Source organism: Carassius gibelio, chromosome B21, assembly GCF_023724105.1.
Source record: "Carassius gibelio isolate Cgi1373 ecotype wild population from Czech Republic chromosome B21, carGib1.2-hapl.c, whole genome shotgun sequence".
In the NCBI taxonomy this organism is placed as follows: Eukaryota; Metazoa; Chordata; class Actinopteri; order Cypriniformes; family Cyprinidae; genus Carassius; species Carassius gibelio.
The window spans coordinates 18,008,240-18,025,317 of record NC_068416.1 but is presented as its reverse complement, the minus strand read 5'-3'; positions in this window follow the sequence as shown (position 1 = coordinate 18,025,317).

Below are 17,078 nucleotides of genomic sequence, written 5' to 3'. Positions count from 1 at the left end.
TATTTCAGTTCTTTTGCATTCACTTACAAAACCTTTGCATTCCCCCAAGGAACGTTCTTGCATGCACAACTTTTGCAATGTTAATATGAGGTGGGAGAGGAAACTATATTTTAATGCTTTTGTTAACAAATGAAGTGATTCTCAGGGAAACACAATATGTTTATGAGAAAATGCAAAAGGTTCATTTTTTACTCCCATCTTATTTTAATTTTTTTTCCATTAGCATGTACACTGTTGAGCATGTTAGTACATATATGACTTTTTGTCATGATTAAAAAGTTTCTACATGTTCGCATATTATAATGAATACAAATAATACAATATACAGGGAAACATAGCAATTCATAAGACATTTTAGAGTAAACACTGCATGCAGTAAATAATTATGTTCACCTGCTGTGAGTAAAATTTACTCCATTATGAGTTGATTTGGCACAGGAAAAACAAAAGGGAATTAATACATACATATGCAGTTTATAATGGGTAGCTGGCAGCCGTGCTGTTAAAGTCAACAAAATACTAATTCATTCACATACATTCATTTACACCCTTTTCCAGTTTACAATTAAGCAGAAATTAATTTGTTGTTGATGGGAAAAATTCCTCAACAACTTAGTAAGTGATGCACTAGCATGTGTTTCCTCTGAAGACATCTGTGTGCATCTTTCAGGGATTTCTCTGAGACCTCACTAATGAAACCTAATGAGTGAGGAGACCTGCTCGCTCAGAAAGCTGTCAGGGATTGTACAGGTGTTGGCACACGTGAGCAAAATTGCTTGTTACAGATGTGCGTATACCAAAAAAACTTGGATCAAACAGTTTTTTTTTTTTTAAGATTTTAGACAAAAAGCTGAGTCTTTCATCTGCATAATGTGTTTATGTTGGTGAGGTCACTGTTAAGGTCATCAGCTGTGTGACCAATGGAGATCTCAACAGGGGCCACTGAGGTCAGTTCACTTTAGATCAGTAGATCAAATAACACTGGCAGTAGAAGCTGTAAATACACAATTCAAATTTTTTTTTATGGATGGCAGTTCATAAATAACCATATATTCTGACTAAATAACTGAAATAACAAGTAACATGCACATGACATTTTTTTCTTTTTTTAAGAATTCATATTTTTATTTAGTAAGGATGCATTCAAATGATCAATAGTGACAGTAAAGACATTTGTAATGTTATAAAACATTATTGTTTCAAATAAATGTTCTTTGAACTTTCTACTTATTAAAGAATCCTGAAAAAAAAAAAAAATTGGTTTCCACAAAAGTATTTAACAACTCAACTGCTTTCAACACTGACGATAATAAGAAATGGTTCCCAAGTACCAAATCAGCATATTAAAATGATTTCTGAAAGATCGTGTGACACTGAAGACTGGAGTAATGCCTGCTTTGACTGCATCATATGAAGAAATTGTTTAATAATACACTGAAATGGAAAACAATTATTTTAAATTGGTATATTTCACAATACTACTGTTTTTACTGTATCATACGTAAGAGACTAATTTAAAAAACAACCCAAGCTTTGCAATGGTAGTGTATGTATTTATTATATTTTAATATAGTATAGTAAGATTTTTTTTTAAGTCTTTATATTTATTTTATTGAATTTTTTTTTAAATAAAGTGGTTTCCAAATATAGCCACACATTTACCTAGTGAGTTTGCCTAAAGTGCCAATGCAAGTTGTTAACTAGGTCACCAATTACATTGCTTTGTATCGCTGACAAGCTTGTGGCTGAAATCACAAAGAGCAAAAACCACAATGTGAGTATTCAGTGCAAGTTTAAGATACGCCAAAGGAAGGTATGATGAAGACAGTGTTTACCAAACAAGACGTCAAGATTAATCTGAAGGTAACTTTGTTGATTTCAGCTGTGATCTTCATGACATTACTCATCGGTGAACTTCTCTGTGAGTTCACACATGATGCCATAGGTCTATGAATGCTCATATTTCGCCCTGCATCATAATGCAGAATAAATGCATGCACACATAGCTCAAACAAAGCATCAGTGATTGCAATTCTACATCATTTGAAGGCAGGCCTAGGGATAGCAATTGCACATTCCAGCCAAATAAATGCAGACGTTTGTGAAACGCAAAATTAGAGATATTTTTGTCACTTGGGGATGTCAATAAACAATGAACACATTGTAATGAGTTATATAAAAAACATCTATCAGCGCAGATAGGAGCAAGCAATAGAGGGACGGTTATTGAATGTTCATGGGTGCTGCTTCTCCTCAGAGTGATGGATCTCGCGCCAGTGCTCCAGGGCTCACGCGACCCCAACGCCAGATTAAATCTGACACTCATGACCGCAACTGTCAGGGCCACAAAACGAATGGAAAACCAAGAGCGACAGACTAATTAGGTCTTTCCTGAGAGGTGGTTTATTTTCATATTTACTCCACAGCGGTGAAGGCCAAATCCCCACTCACCCCCTAGAACCACCGTGCCACACAAACAGATCATAATTACAAAGAAAATAGGCCTGATTGCTTTTTGATTGGTTTAATAGGCATATTGAAACATACTTCATTTGCTGGCACATGCAGGGGGTGAGATAAAGCACAGGTTGTTGGCCTCTATTAGTGCATAAGACACATTAATGGCTTTTAATGAATATTGTTTGTATTAATCTTGTCTTGTGGTGAAACAGATTGAAGGCATATTCCATTATAAGTCAAAATTGCACACAAACAGCAAATGAATCATGGATCAAGAGGGGAAGAATGCTGTAAATTACTAGCCATATTTGCTGATTTATGGGACTGTCCTCCCAGTTTTATGAGTTTGTCAAGAAGATGGAGGGGGACTCAGGATTTTAGAATGGCTGCTAACATTGCTAAGTTTTGTGTTTAAACTATATTATGAAACATTCGAATGAGGATCGAGGGTCTCTAAATTAAAAACCTTTTTTAAATTAAGAACATTTTAGGAATAATTCACTCAAGTAAAACAGACAAAGTTTTTCGACGTAGCCTGATAGCAATAATGCTAATTTAATTGCTAACAATGCTAACATGTTTCTGTTCGTTTAAATGGTTTAGGATTGCGTGCATCTTTAATTTCACATTATTTCTTTCTCTTGCATTGACCAAACCATGCTGTTAACATAAAATATATTTTTCAACTTATTTATTACATTTAGTTGGCTGTAGGCTATAAGATTGTGTTCACCGGGATGTATATTTCCATTTTCTTAGTGGTGCTGTAATATACCTACGTCTTCATTCCAAATTTAGCTACCATTTTATTTTTATCATCCACTAAATGAACCCCTCTCGGTTGATTATTGCACCCTCTGCTGGTTCACTAATGAAATACTCTGGTGTTTAGCATGCTTGCACTAAGTAAATAAATGAGCTTTAATCGGACATCATCTCTCTTTCACTTGGAAGCATATAGGAATTGTCCACTAAAGAGCATTTGGAATTTATTGACCGCAGCCTGAGATTTGATTTAGAGCTTGATTGCAAGCAAAGGTTAAGCATAAATGCTTTCCTGCTTGACCTGTCTTGTACATAAAATGTACTACAGTCTGCTTTTGCTATTATCGCTTTTAGACATATGGTGCTATCACTATGTTTTTATGGCATGTGTTTATGTAATAAGGTTAATAATAATGATTTTCATAAAACATAATTAGGGTTTTCCTTGTTTAATAGTAGGCTATTAAACAAGGGTGCATTTTGTTAATGACATATTCTGTTGGATGAAGGGAGGGGGTCCCAGAGGGTGGTGAGATCCATGTTTCCATCTCACTTGCTCTATCGGAATCATAATTTTGCCTTTCTTCTGCGGCAGGATTAGTGCTTGATCTTCCCTCAAGTGTAATTATAGACTATGCTTTAGCTTTGCCTTCTGTGATATCCAGACCAATAAAATTACACTTCACTCAGTCCATTTTTCATTCCACGGCCACTGTGTTGTTCTCTAAATTTAATCTTAGGTCTGGTGAAGTTGAGTTTCCCATGCCAACCACAATATAGCGGTCCCAGATAGAGCCACAGTTGCTTGATTATAGCATTGCCATTGACCTCAAGCATGTACTAAAACAGAAAATCGCTGCAAGTATTCCCGATGCGCCTGTGTGTTTTGATAAGATTTAGATGTTAAGCAGAATGACAGCAGCGCTCCAGAAGAACGACTCTAGAGATCCAGACTGTAATGCTCAGCAAGTATTACTGAAGATGTCATTTCAGGCCCCATTTCCCAAATACTAGATTTCATAGTTGGATGAGATACTATTGATAGATGAACAAGATTTCATGCCAGACATCTGATTTCAGCATAACGTCATTGGATTATTATTTTGGGGCTGCTGGGAGACAGAAGCAGTGGCGGTCACTGAGAATGTAATAGCATGAATAAATGCTCTTAAATGGATTTTGCTTTGGCCCAGATATGCTTGTATTCAGAAAGCAGGCCCTGCTTTGCTAGCAGTCTAATATTGTAATATATAATGTTATTAAACAGCTCTCTTGAATATTCTATTCTGACTGGTCAGTTGCGTCATTCTTCAGTCAGATATTTATATTGGCAGACTGCTCATCCAGATCAATAAAACTTGTGCTACTATGTTTCAAACAATGCAACAAGTATATTTTAATTGTTTTTAAGTGTAGCAAAAATGACTTCAGAGCACTTAGGTATTAATGGAAGTATGGCAAGCCATATTAATGAAATGAAAAGCTGAAAATATGAGAATATGACAAAAATGACTTAATTCACTTAATCACTTAATGTACTTAATTTTTTTTATCTCATAAGTGACTACTATCTTATAATTTGATCTTGTCAACTTTTACTTATCTCATAACTATGATCATTTATCTCATAATTTCAATTCATACCATGCAAGTCATAATTATGAGATAAAGTCAAACTCGTCTCACAAATATGACATCTCATAATTATGACTTGCCATATTTCTTAGATAAAAATTCTGTCCAAAAAATGTATTTGAAAAGTTTGAATTTTAAACTCATAATTATTGTTTATGAAAGTAACATGATTTACTAATAACATAATATAAGTTTATATATCATGTGACTGTGAGATAAAAAGTAAAACATTTAAGATAAATGTCATAATTTAGATGTGACAAGTTGAAATTGTAAGAGATAAAAGCTCAAAATAATGTACAAATTATGTAAATTTTTGCCATAATTATGATTTGGCATCACATAAGTTTGACATTTTATCTCTTATGAGTCTTCCTTAGGGCTTCCTTAAGTTTTTCTCCTGCAAAAAGCTCAACATTCTATGCTTGATCGCTTTCCCTCCCACCATTGTTTATTTAAAAATGTATTATTGATATTAATAATTTCTTCTCAGCATAGCACGGGATCCTTTTAGAAAGCTGGCCTCCAAAACACTTTCACCGCCCTTATCATGTTCCTCTCGCAGGGGTCTGCAACCCGGCTTCCTACAGGGGGATTAACCCAAAACATGTTTTGTGTGAAGGCACCGAGCGGATCCGGCTGTGGGATTTCAATAAGGCACTATTTCACTCTTGGCCAGAAAGATAATAGCCCGTATGGAGATGGATCAAGTAACGCTTCCCTTTTGCCACAGCCGATCTGAAAACTCCAGGTACAGAATATAGAAAAGCGTGAAATAGAATAATAACAGTCTGAAATGCGTTTTGTTCGACACAGCTGCTGCCTCAAAGACCCATTTAGAGTTAAGACTTATATTGTGCTTATAAACAACCCAGCAGAAGCTAGTAAAGAGGAAAGTGAACGAAATGTGATACGTGGACGTCTGGTGCACTCAAGGGTGCTGACTCCTCAGGACACATGTAGATGCAGATAGAACGGGTTTCTTTTACTGCATATTGTTAACAATGAAACTCAACGCGCAGTTAAGGGCTGTTAGGAGTCATTGATGGGAGATTTTCACTGAATTGAAGGTTGTATGCATTCACAGTTGGTTGAGCTACTCAGAGAATGTATCTAAATTGGACCCCTGAGCACCTGAGCGTGAGGGTTTATGAGTGGCCCTTAAACATCACAGTCAAGTGAGGACTAGCTTTCTAGTGGTTATTAACAAGATTCAGAAAAGTTTTGGGTTTCACAATCCACTACGACAACGCTTTTAAAGGTGACTTTCAGTATTCAGTGACTGCCTGCACTTTGTGATTTTTTTTTGTTTTTTTTCGCTGGTGCCATGAATATGACATGTAACATCTCGTTCCTGGTGTTCTGTCTTGTTAACTATAAATGATTCGCATGGCACTGGTGCAAATACACATTTTCCACTCTGAATTTCTCTATGTATGAGTTCAGAATTGTTCTCTTCTGTCTTTGATCTGCCTGCCTTTTCCACATGCTGTCCACAAAACGGCTCCAAATTATGTCCACTTAGACACTAATGAGCCTGCATGGCTACCTTTGTCTAAACACAGTAAAGGAGTACAAAGGATAGGAAACAGAGTTGGTGTCCTTGTCTGTTAGCATATGCTGTTAACAATGATACATAGTTTGTACATGGATCACTGTGGTTTGGCACATCTGATGTTGTTCTTTGACAGAATCTCATCTGTGTGAAGATTTCATGTGCCATTCCTTAGTCATTACGTTGTGCACAGTGATTTTATCTATGTAATTGCAGCACATTCTTTGAAATATTTAGCAGTGGGTATTTAATAAGTGAATGTGTGTGAGAACTATGTGAAGTTTGAGAGGTTAAGTTATGAATGAGGGTGAAGGTGAAGGCCAGTAAAGCTTTGAGTCAGTTTGATCCAGTTTTGTCTTTTATTTCAGATTCACATTGATGCCTACGGACCCGAACAATATGCTAGCAAACATTCAAAACCTAATGTCTCCTTTTAATGCTGTCTTTGTGGAACCGAAAATGCTGCCTATTGTGTAGAAAAACATGCATTGTTCCAGAAAAGGTTTCGGACTGTGGCAAGAATGAACTTTTCTCTTTTCGTTTTGTTTCCGCAAGCCTTTTTTTTTTTCTTCTTCTTACTTTTGTTTTTGTTATGACAAAAATACAAGTTAGATCTGGAGATCTGCAGATGATGGTAATGTAAAATAAACATCGTCTCTTTTGAAACCATAACATTTAGTCCATGTAGCTCATCTTTCATTAACATCTGCTGTTATGTCTGCCAGTTCAGGAGATCAGAGGTCTGAAACAACTGGATTTGACACAGCTATATATAATAGTGTTAGTTTGTAAAAACAAAATCAACCTACTCATAAATCCTATCAGCTCTCTTCTAAACACTGGTCAAGCTGCAGGATCATGCTTGATGCAAACCCGATCAGGAGAAAAACCTGACCATGCATATGTTTTTGCTGTGCATTTTGTTGCCCTAGGAGCACATCTCTGTTTTTTTGTTTTATTGTCAACAATACAGACACATTATTTTCCACCGTTCACACTTTATTTTAAGGTCCAAATCTCACTATTAACTATTAACTATGACTTTTGCCTCAATAAACTCCTAATTTGCTGCTTATGAATAGTTAGTAAGGTAGTTGTTAGTTTAGGTATGGGATCTAAAATATGATTGTGCATAATAAGGCATCAAAATGCTTTATAAGTACAAATAAACACCTAATAAGTTATATGCATGTTATTAATGCAGTTCATAGTGAATTTGAAGTTAATAGTGAGAATTAGCTCCTAAAGTATTTCATCAAAACAGACTTATTTGTTTTGTTTTTTTAAAAAGCAACTTTTTAAAATATAATTTAAAATTTCAACTTCAAACGTTTTCTGATGCATCTTAGCCACTTAAACTGTGTGTTGGCACATACAACTCACAGTGCATGTAATATATATATATATATATATATATATATATATATATATATATATATATATAATGTTAATTGGTTTGCTGAATGCAGTAATACAAAAACATTTATACATTCTCTGAAAACAAGTCATAATTGTGTTTCTCACGTTCATCTAATTTAAATGATGTTTGGATATTTTTAGTGGAAAATGAGTGGATACAAACACATTTACTGGACCAAAACACCCCTTAAGAATATAATTGTTGCAGAGTTAAGTTGTCTGAAGCCACATAATAGCTTTGTGTGAGGAACCGACCAAAATGTGTTATTATTATTTTACCTGGGAACTGCAGTGCATTTCACGGTTTGCAAAAAAAAGTCATGTTTTCCCATGAGTCTGTAGGTATTTTGTACAGTGTGCACTATCAACAGGCAATGTCTTTTTAACAAGGTAAGTTGTACTCCTTTATGTGCTTACCCTGGCGTTGCCCTCATTTGTTTTGTTTTGTACCTTGTCATAAAATAACAGTAGTCAATATTCAGCATTTGTGCATGTTTAGTAAAGTGGCCAAATGGATGAGAAAATGTCCAGAAGGAACAGAATAAACCCAGCGGAGAATATCACAAGTTAGTCTGAAGGCCAGACGGCATTTCAGTTTGAGCTCTGGAAGTGTTTTTGACTGAAGGTATATATAACTGACTGACATGTAACAGAATAAGACCCTATCCAAACACATTGATGGATTGTAGACCTGGCCTCATACCATGTGGTTCTGCTGCTTAAACCCAATTCGAGGCATGTGGTTCCCAGTGCTGACCCGTGGAATGTGCACTCGGCATTTTCACTCTCATACATTTGGCAGGGAACGCGGTTCTCCTGCAGTAAGGTAGTAACGAGTAAAGCCGTCTGATTAGCCAGCTTTAGGAGCTGCCAAACACTCTGTCAGTTAGCTGAACACCCCACGTCTCTCCAGGATTAGGTCTTTTAATGCATGTACCTTGTACTAACCCACTCACCCACGCATGCCAAAATTCCACCTTTATTTATCGTGGAACGTTTCTTAGATCTCACTCCCCCTTCCATAAATTATTTCACTCAGTCCATCAATTCTCCACCTCCAGATCTGAGACATACAAAGCCAAGGAAGAGAAAAGGAAAACAGAGGCCAAACCAATAAAAGCTGCCTGGAGGGAGAGCCTGCCTCACCTCATCTATTAGTATACACAAATCCGTGTTGTTATTTCAGCCTGCGCAAAAGCCATATGTGCAGTGATGAGATTGACATTGTTTGTATTTGAGTCAATACATCGCGCTCTGAGTTTCAGTTCTTAACCATTCAAGGAAAAAAAAAGGAAGTCCGCAAAGAGTGAGTTCGGGTCCTCAGCATTTATAATGCTGCCGTCTAAAATGGATGTACATGTCGCTAGACTTTGTCTATTATTAAACTGCTCTCTGGGAAACTCGATTCTGGTTGGTTAATCATTGCGCTCTGCAATTTAGCAATGAGCTGTTTTCTTGTTGAGTGCAACAGTCCCATTCATTTTCTCCATAGGGGAACTGATTGTTAACAATAACTTGTAAAGCTTTAAAAACAGACTTGTTGTGAGTTAGCACAGTTGTTAATCAATGGTGTATGCTTATATATATATATATATATATATATATATATATATATATATATATATATATATATATATATATATATATATACTCACTGTGAATTACTGTACACTTTCCAAATACTTATATATTTATTATGTGTATATTTATGTGCATTAATATTTATGTGTATATATGTGCATTACACATAAAATGCTATTTCTATATACATAGTCAATGTATATATCAATCCATCTTTTGGTTTTAAATGATGGATTATATTATTTGCAATGCTTTTTGGGATTGTTATTCTTTCCTTCATTTTAGTTGTAAAATATATTTGTCTTTTTGTCTTTTTCACTGCATTGCTTCAAATCAAAATGTATAATGTTGTGATTCATCCTGTGGTACATTGGTCTGGTTTATGGTTTAGGCCTTTAACCTTTTATCGAAGACTTTTGGAAAATCCCATTGAAAAAAATGGATAAAATCACTTCCAGGTTGGTGGAAAAAATGGGCAGGCACTGAAATATTTGAACATGCATTCGGTAGATGGATATTTTGTAATTTTGGTCATCAATGTCATCTTGCGTCTCAGCTGTCAACGAAAATCGAGTAAAAGTGAACTCCGAGGACTTTAAAAATATTTTAACCTCAGAATTTTTTGGCGTCCACATGTACATTTATTTGATGGCTTGTCGTGTAAACGAGTACATTATTACTGTCATGTGTAATTGTAGAGCAGTGCAGTTTAATTTCAACCTTTGTGTCATTAGCCCATCAAAAATATCTAATCACGTCACATTCTCTGTATTTTACAGATGTTCACATATACTTAAGTTTGAGCGGTAATAAATTTCACACTCAAAGCTTTATTGCCTAAAGGGTCTCTTAAGAATTCTGATGTAATGTAAGACTAAAAACTCTTATTTGGGATTTTATTACAGCCCCCCTGCGCGCACCCCACCCCCTGTACATGTGTGTGTGAATGGGTTTAATTTATGATGGCCAGGGTTTAAAAACATTCCTCACTGTAAATGAACGGCTGCATTTCAGCGTGGTAATAATGGACCATCAGCATATCATTTATCGGAATATGAAATATGCAACAAGTTTGCATTTGTTTTGCTTCCATTTATCACCAGTGACACATTGTGGCGTTCAGAGCCCTTGAATATATTAACAAAGCAAAATGTGCGGCAATGCGTTTTTAATGCTTGACTCCTCAGGCAAACTGAGTATTGAGTGCACACTGATGAATTAGGAGAAACAAGATGATAAAACAGAATTGTTACAATTCAGCTGGCAATAGAATCGGTTTTATATGCAAGTTTGATAGAGAATCATTTTACCAAGCACATAAAAACAAATGAGGCTATTAAGTTTCTCTTTATTAGTTTCCTCCAAATGCTGAATTTTAAAGCTGCATAAAATTTTCATAGATTGCACAACAGGTCAAAGTGTTTTTTTTTTTTTCTTTTTATTCTTTCTCTGTTTGTGCTTCAAACGTCTGCTTCTAAAAGCCTCTTATGAAAATCAAATTAACATTCATCAAAGTTTTCCTTGCAGTTCAGAACCATTGACTCTTAAATGTCTCTAATCAAGCTTATAAACGCTGCCGTTTTGGCTGCCTCATTAGACAACCTGACCCCTGTGATGTCAGACGCTCGCTTCAGGACAGAAAGAACTCATCAGGGTTTATTTATTTCATCATTTAGGAAGCGGATGCTTTTCCAGCCCCCTCTTTACATAATTTGCTGGTACACATTATGAGCATAATCATTTTCGGTTGGTCCACTGAAGCATCTGGCATGGCCGTGACATTCAGAGGGGTTTGCTTGTGGGCTAATTTGTTTGATTATGTGTGACATGTATAAGTATGGACGTAGATCGCAGCATATGACTTCACTTGATCACTTTTATTTCAGATTCAGATTAAAGGTATCATTTAGACAGCAGCAGTCTTAGGTGTTTTGTTACAGCGGTGTAATGTAAGTTTGATAGCCTGCTGTGCTAAAGGCAGTCACAGTTATTTTCTCTTTGCTTGTACAGTAATCTAAATCTGCCATGAGCATGGCTGAGTTTAAAGAAACTGTTCACCCAAAAATGAAGATTTCCTCCAAATGTACTCAACCTCTGGCCATCCAAGCTGTAAATGAGAAATGTAAGATTACATCACTTGCTCATCAATGGATCCTCTGCAGTGAATGGGTGCCGTCAGAATGAGATTCAAGTGATTGACAAGAAAATTAACATCTTGTGAAGCAAAAACAAATCCATTATTAAAACTTTTATGAATTCAAACCACTGCTTCTGATTAAATATGATTCATCTATCGATAATTGGCCTATTGCTTTCTGAATCAAGAGAGAAATGTGCATAGATCAAACACCTCTTACAAGAGAAAAACTGTTCTAAACAAATGTCAAATTTGCACCAAATTTCATTTTTGGGGTGAACTATTATTTTAAAGAAATACTATGTTCACTACAATCAACAAGCGGTGCAAATTAAGTGTTGAAGTATTCACTTCAAACATAATTTCACTATGAACGAAAAAAAAAAAAGTGCTTAATATTTCCTTTGTAAAGTTGCATCCAGTTTTACAACTTTGTTGCCATAATAATGCAACACCTAAAACCCTAAAGTAATGAGAAAATGAGATGACTTCATTTGTTGTCAGAACCTGTGCAATTTGAGCTGTAATGGGATTTTTTTTTAGGAAAATTGTACTTTTATGGATTTATTAATTATAAGCTTAAAACATTGGTTCTGAAGTATGGCCTCTCATAACCTGTTTTCTTTTTCATTTTAATAGAAATCAAGGTACGAGTGGAAATTGTTTTGTGGTAATAAACATTATGCCACAAATTCTGTTGAGTTTAACTTGTATCGAAGCTGGAATATTCCTTTTAAGGCTTTATTTATTTAAGTCTGCTCTTGTTATATTTCAGTAAAAATAGCCTTCAGTGATGCAACAGAGGCCCAATGTCTCATTGATGTAGGTGGTACTTTCAGCCTCACGCTTTTGTTCAAAAGCAAATGTCATGAGACAAGACAACATGTAGGGGAAAACCGTTTTTTTTTTTTTTTTTTTTTTAATAAAATGCCTAGATGAAAGCAGAAATCCCTCCAATGCAAGAAATGCATGAAAAAAATATTTGCACATGCAATATGCATGAAATGCCAAGACCTTCATTTCTGATGTCATGCATACTGTATCTGGACACGCATCATTCCAGATGCTCTTTGTTTCCTCGTACAGTCTGATCCACAGGCCTTGTAAACTTGCCAGCTTTACCGCTAAATTTGCTTTTTATATAAACGACATCATCCAGAAATGAAAGATGATCATTTTCAGCAGGCAGCAGTGGTACGATAGCTGTGGTCCATGTGTACTCCCACAATGAACTTCAATACAGCACACCACAAGAATTCATTTGATCTCCTGCTCCTCAGAGGGAGTCTGAGCGCAGCTCTCTGCGCTGTATGGGTTTTTGGGTTGAGTCATGGCCAGGACTGTTAAGTTAGTTCAGTAATTTGGTTAAAAAGATACACAGTTCTTTGCAAGTCATCTCTTTATCCCCTGTGCCACTGTACTAATGATACCACAAATCACTGATGCAAGAATTGAATCGCATGAGCTAAGGTCATTTATAATATATATATACTTTTTAAAGTACTAAACTTTTGTCTCCAGAGTTGTAAAACTACATATATTTTATTTTTAGAGATCAGTTGGACTGGGTGGCGCTAGCATTATGGATTTTATATCAAAATCTTCGTAAAAAATAAAGACATGACAGGGTAGCTCTGACATAATCTGTTCACACATATGTCTTTTCTTATATAATCCAGTCCCAGGCAACCGTGTGGTTAGCTGCAGTGTTTTATATATATATTGGCCTATAATAAAACCTGCAGTTAAGTTAGACTACCATGCAATCATTCCGGATAGCTCGACCAGACGACCACACACACAGCCTGTTGAGACTATTTTACTTCATGGATGTAGTGCATCTGTAAGTGACCTTTGTAACCACCAGGTGGAGACAGCAACCCGTGACAGACTGTCATCATCAGCTGAAGTCTCCAATCATCTTTTAAAGCTAGAAATGAAATTCTAAATTTCTACATAGGGTTCATTAAAATTTTTGGTTAGACTTTATGTTAAGGTGTACTTTTTTAAGTGTAATTATACATTAAGGTACTGAGTAATAATAGCCTAATTTACAAGGCCTACTATAGGGTTTCGCTTAGGGTTAGCTGCTTTTGATTTAATTATGGATTTAGTTGTGCATAATTTACTGTTAATACAAAAGTACATTTAATGTGTAGCAATAAGTGCTTTGTATTTAGGATTGTATTTGTATTTAGTGTGTAACAAGAACACTAAAATAAAATTTTTATTAGTTATATTATTAGTCTTTGCGAATGTTCTATCAGCTTAATGATATCTGGCGTAGAATTGCAGAATGGATTTATGTTGCATAAACAGTTTTCTTTTAGTTCATTCAGAAAAGAAAATTGTGATATAATGCCTCTACAAATTTTATATTTGCTTGTTTGATTGTTTGTTTGATTTAGGTTTAGAGATTTTATAGTAGTTACATTATATTATTGCATTATTCATATTTATTCATCTTTAATTTAAATATTATGTCATCATGTATAGAAATATTGCCAATAGTTATACATAAACAAAGAATGGCTTTAGAGAACAAATGCAATTTTTTATAAATGTGGCATATCTGCAAATAAAATAAAAGTATTATTAGAATATTATTATTATTATTATTATTATTATTATTATTATTATTATAAGAAGCACTAATATTTTTTTTTAAGTATTAGAGTTAGAGAGTGTATAGTGTAGTCTATATTATTTCCGCTATTACGGTAACTAATAACTGCTGAATTATAACACTCATAGCTCCTGGCTGATATGTATACATTATTTATTAGGTATTTATAGACATTGTACTGAGAAAAAAAAAAAATTGTGCAGGAAACAGAAACTGATGAAAATAACCAGCCCTGTATTTTACAGAGGTACCACAAGAGTGCGCCCATTATACACCAATAACCACTGTGTGGAAGTGCACCAGATCTGACACGCTTCTTCAAGGCTCTCTAGATTAATTATCTTGGTCCTCTTTGAACTTTTTCCTTAAAAAAGCTTCTGTGTAGCTCCTTCTCACATGCACTCTGTAAAACACAGCAAGCTGCATGCATAATAAATATACTGCAGACATTTCTTTTCACAAAAGTTTTTTTTTTTAAAACACGCAGGCTGTTTTTTAATTCTTGAAATTCTGCTAATTCTAAAAGAGTAATTTAAAGCTAAATTTAAAAAAAACTAAAGTCATTTAAAACACTAAAGTCATTAAAAAACTAAAGTCTACACAACCGCACCCTCTTTTAAACTGTGGACGACTTGCTTTGAAGAGGAATACATTCATAAATACCCCATGCTGAATTCTTAGTGGTTGTTTAAGATGTGATAAAAGGTACCGGTGATTTCCAGACAAAAGACGACGATCCTTTGCCCATATGGCCGCCCTGTGGGACTCTTTTGTGGAGTGATGGATATACTCGCTTTAAAGGCTGTCATCTCTTAAAGTTTTTTTTTTTTGCAGCAGATCAGACCACCACACCTTCCCCCCCATCCCTCCGCCTCCCTTTACTGCCACGAGATGGTCGTATCTACAAAGTGTGCCTTTGGTTTTAAACACAATCCTCAATACCCGTTGTCCTCTACATACCCCCACCGGTTCCAGACTTTGTATTTATGAAAGGGAGCATCTCAAATGTCCTGTGCAGGCGCAGCAGCTGCCACTGCGACCACGCCATTCTTTCAGAAGTTCAACAAAGGGCGGAGAGTTTTTTCTCCCTTTATTTTCCTTTGACAGGAGGCTCTGTGCACTTTTGTGTCCTAACACACCCCTGATTCCCCCTCCTTTGAGTCTTTGAGTTTAGGAGCAGGAGAGGAGGCTGCAGCTTTTGTCTGCTTATAGATGGGGGAGACTCTCTGCACCTCCTCCTTTTAACCATCTGATACGGCTCCTCAGCAACCCTCAGGGCCCAAGCTGCGCCGACAACAGAGCCACGGCACAGCTGGCTACTACAGACAAACTCCCTGACCCAAACCCCCTAAACCACAACCGATCCGGCCTAGTCCAGCGCTATCAAGACAGACTGCAAAGGGTGGTAAGCCTCCAGCGATCTTCAAGAGCCATAACAATGTCTGGCAGATAGAGCTGCATTTTGTCAACAGTTGCCAGCATAGATCAGCTCTGCAAGCCCTTGATCTGGCACTGATATGAGGCTGACACTTCTGTAATGAGACAATGGATTGGGTATGCATACAAACATGCTTTCTTATCACTGCAAGTGTAGACGGAGACAGAAGTACACAATCTGCAATTAGTGAGCAACACCTGATAAAGGGCCAGTCCACCTAAACATGAAAACTCTTTCATTTATTCACCCTCATGTTGTTCCACACACTCTCTTCCACAAAAGAAGAGATTTTGAAGGATGTTTCAGCTATTTTTGCTTATGCAGTGAATTAGGCCATGTGACTTTGTATGGACAAATGTGTTTTTTCCCATTAACTCATTCTAAATCCACTAAATCCTAGTTACAAAACAGAGAAACAAATAGAGGCATCATTAGCGTAGCTGCGGTTCCAACAAAGTAAAATGAATTAGTTTAACCCAAGCTAAAGAATAAGAATGCACATTTGACCAAATACAACTGCAGTTATAAATTATGAGATGCATTATTTGAATGCTTGGCGAAAGAGAAGTGTTTTTAATCTAGATTTAAACAGAGAGAGTGTGTCTGAACCCCGAACATTATGTAACACCCAAAAATCTCACAGGAATTAATATTATGGCAAAGGTGTTTGCAAATGTTTGCTTTTGAGATGTGTTTGTGATATTTTGAATGCAGTGCTTCATTTTGCATGAGATGTGAGACATTTTGCAGTTTATGTGTGCAATTCCTGGATTTGTGTGTAAAGTTGTGAAAAAATAAAAATAAATAGGCAAAGTTTTGAAAAAAAAAAACTGTAGTATAAATAAGATGCAGTACAATTAGTTGCAAACATCTACCTCTATTTACACTAACATAATTTAAACACAAGTTGCGGTTACATTGACAGTTGTTTAGTGAGTTTTTGCAGGCAAAATCCAGTTATTTCAATATGAAATCCAGACAAGATGGAATTTCATGCGAGGGCGAATATTTCTCTGTACATATTTCGCAGAGTGTTTAAGTTGGTCACCAACAGAAGGCTGCTTGTTTTGAAAGCATCTTTACACTATTGACCTTTTTTGCTTGTAAAATTACACTAGTATGACCACCTTTAACCACCTACAATTTAATATTTGCATCAACTTGTGCCGTATAAATCTAGTTTGGGTTGCCTGCTAAATCAAAATGAGATTTATTGAGACTACAGCTCCACATGTAGTTGAATGTTTGAGCAGGTGATGTGGAGGCCCTGGTGCTCGTGCGAGGCTGTCAGCATTAGGCAGGGGGGCTGCCCTTCTGACCCTGTTCATAAAGACAGCTGGCTCTCATAATGAGTAATTACCATACACTGCAGACTGGAGCCTCTCTTACCACAATCCATAATCTCAGGCCTGCTTTCCAGCCTGCCAGGGCAACACACGACCGGAATTAATTAACCAGAAAG